The sequence below is a fragment of the Ambystoma mexicanum genome, chromosome 4q (assembly GCF_040938575.1).
Source record: "Ambystoma mexicanum isolate Mex_15411 chromosome 4q, UKY_AmexF1_1, whole genome shotgun sequence".
NCBI classification, from domain to species: Eukaryota; Metazoa; Chordata; class Amphibia; order Caudata; family Ambystomatidae; genus Ambystoma; species Ambystoma mexicanum.
In genome coordinates this window covers 435,758,508-435,761,581 of record NC_090928.1, presented here as the reverse complement: position 1 = coordinate 435,761,581, position 3,074 = coordinate 435,758,508, and the positions used below count along the sequence as shown (strand labels likewise).

Below are 3,074 nucleotides of genomic sequence, written 5' to 3'. Positions count from 1 at the left end.
AGTTCTGAAAAGTTCACCTTTATTAATTCAGTAATATGTACAAAGTGCAAGCAACATGCAATCACCATCAAAGCAATGCATTTTCAGCCACCAAACCCTCTTTATAAGTAAGTATATGGAGTGCGAAGGATGTCCTTTATCTGCCTTGGTAAAATACAGTAAGGTTTCCATTGCAAGAATTCATACATTTCATATCACATGTAGATCTTGGAACATGGAAAAAAAATCTTTTGTCAAATGCACAAATTCTGAAAAATGTAACTGCTTCTCTACTGCAGTTTGTTGATTTTGTGCTAAGAGCATAGTTAAACCCAATTGTTCATTGTTTTGTATATGAAATGATTATATATCTTATTGTTTCTTACAGTGCATTGGGTTGAAAAACATTTAACAGGATCTATTGAAGAGGGTATATGGTTATGAAACAGGGACTTCTTGAACTACACTCCTACGCTCTACCACTGACATAAACCCTTGAATGTTGAAAACTGCCCTTTTTTAAAATGGTGATAGAGTGGGTGACTCTATGGAACTTGTAGAACTAATGGCATCAGTGCACTTCTGGTCAGCTGTACAAATTAATACATTTCATTAAGGGCATATTATTGGTTTCCACCACAGTTTTATAACATTCATAAGAGCTTCCAATGGACTATTTCAAACTGATCATATCACCAGTAGAACTTGGGTGAATGTAAAACACAGCTTGATCATATGAAGAAATCCTAAACAGCTTAATGGTGTTTACCCTATGTTTCAGGTGATGATCAGGATTATTTCAAATGTAGAAATGTGTTGCTCATTACATAAAATGCTAAGATTGTAAATGTTTACTTCAATTTATTTAATTAAAACATATTTCTACAGGTAAAACAGTTGGACAAGGGGGCACCCAGATTTGAACAAGTGACCTTTTGATCTGCAGTGAAATGCTCTACTCCGGAGCAATACCCCCATTTCCGAAATGTTCACCTTTATTTATTCAGTAATATGTACAAAGTGGAAGCAACATGCAATCACCATCAAAGCAAAGCATTTTCAGCCCCCAAACAATCCTTATAAGTATATGGGGTGCGAAGGATGTCCTTTATGTGTATTGGTAAAATACAGTGAGGTTTCCATTGCAGGAATTCATACATTTCGTATCACATGTAGATCTTGGAACATGGAAAAAAAATCTTTTGTCAAATGCACAACTTCTGCAAAATGCAACTGCTTCTCTACTGCAGTTTATTGATTTTGTGCTAAGAGCATAGTTAAACCCAATTGTTCATTCATTTGTATATGAAATGATGATATATCTTATTGTTTCTATTGTTTCTTACAGTGCATTGGGTTGAAAAACATTTTAACAGGATCTATTGAAGAGGGTATATGGTTATGAAACAGCGACTTCTTGAACTGGATTCCTACGCTCTACCACTGAGTTAAACCCTTGAATGCTGAAAACTGCCCTTTTCTAAAAAGGTGATAGAGTGGGTGACTGTATGGAACTTGTAGAACTAATGACATCAGTGCACTTCTGGTCAGCTGTACAAATTAATACATTTCATTAAGGGCATATTATTGGTTTCCACCACAGTTTTATAACATTCATATGAGCTTCCAATGGACTATTTCAAACTGATAATATCACCAGTAGAACTTGGGTGAATGTAAAACACAGCTTGTATCATATGAAGAAATCCTAAACAGTTTCATGGTGTTTACCCTATGTTTCAGGAGATGATCAGGAGTATTTCTAATGTAGAAATGTGTTGCTCATTACATAAAATGCTAAGATTGTAAATGTTTTCTTCAATTAAAAACATATTTCTACAGGTAAAACAGTTGAACAAGGGGGCACCCAGATTTGAACTAGGGACCTCTTGATCTGCAGTAAAATGCTCTACCACTGAGCTATACCCCCATTTCTGAAAAGTTCACCTTTATTAATTCAGTAATATGTACAAAGTGCAAGCAACATGCAATCACCATCAAAACAATGCATTTTCAGCCACCAAACCCTCCTTATAAGTATATGGGGTGCGAAGGATGTCCTTTATCTGCCTTGGTAAAATACAGTAAGGTTCCCATTGCGTATCACATGTAGATCTTGGAACATGGAAAAAAAATCTTTTGTCAAATGCACAAATTCTGAAAAATGTAATTGCTTCTCTACTGCAGTTTGTTGATTTTGTGCTAAGAGCATAGTTAAACCCAATTGTTCATTGTTTTGTATATGAAATGATTATATATCTTATTGTTTCTTACAGTGCATTGGTTTGAAAAACATTTAACAGGATCTATTGAAGAGGGTATATGGTTATGAAACAGGCACTTCTTGAACTACACTCCTACGCTCTACCACTGACATAAACCCTTGAATGTTGAAAACTGCCCTTTTTTAAAAAGGTGATAGAGTGGGTGACTCTACGGAACTTGTAGAACTAATGGCATCAGTGCACTTCTGGTCAGCTGTACAAATTAATACATTTCATTAAGGGCATATTATTGGTTTCCACCACAGTTTTATAACATTCATATGAGCTTCCAATGGACTATTTCAAACTGGTAATATCACCAGTAGAACTTGGGTGAATGTCAAACACAGCTTGTATCATATGAAGAAATCCTAAACAGTTTCATGGTGTTACCCTATGTTTCAGGAGATGATCAGGAGTATTTCTAATGTAGAAATGTGTTGCTCATTACATAAAATGCTAAGATTGTAAATGTTTTCTTCAATTAAAAACATATTTCTACAGGTAAAACAGTTGAACAAGGGGGCACCCAGTTTTGAACTAGGGACCTCTTGATCTGCAGTCAAATGCTCTACCACTGAGCTATACCCCCATTTCTGAAAAGTTCACCTTTATTAATTCAGTAATATGTACAAAGTGCAAGCAACATGCAATCACCATCAAAACAATGCATTTTCAGCCACCAAACCCTCCTTATAAGTATAAGTGGTACAAAAGATGTCCTGTATCTGCCTTGGTAAAATACAGTGAGGTTTCCATTGCAAGAATTCATACATTTCGTATCACATGTAGATCTTGGAACATGGCAAAAAAATCTTTTGTCAAATGCAC

General features: G+C 35.3%; 1 non-coding gene across 1 annotated transcript; it reads right to left on the bottom strand.

Annotated features, from left to right (window-relative positions):
- Positions 1-2,763: 2,763 nt before the first annotated feature.
- On the bottom strand, positions 2,764-2,835 carry TRNAC-GCA (transfer RNA cysteine (anticodon GCA)). The gene has a single exon. It is a non-coding gene; the product is annotated as a tRNA-Cys (tRNA).
- Positions 2,836-3,074: the final 239 nt, after the last annotated feature.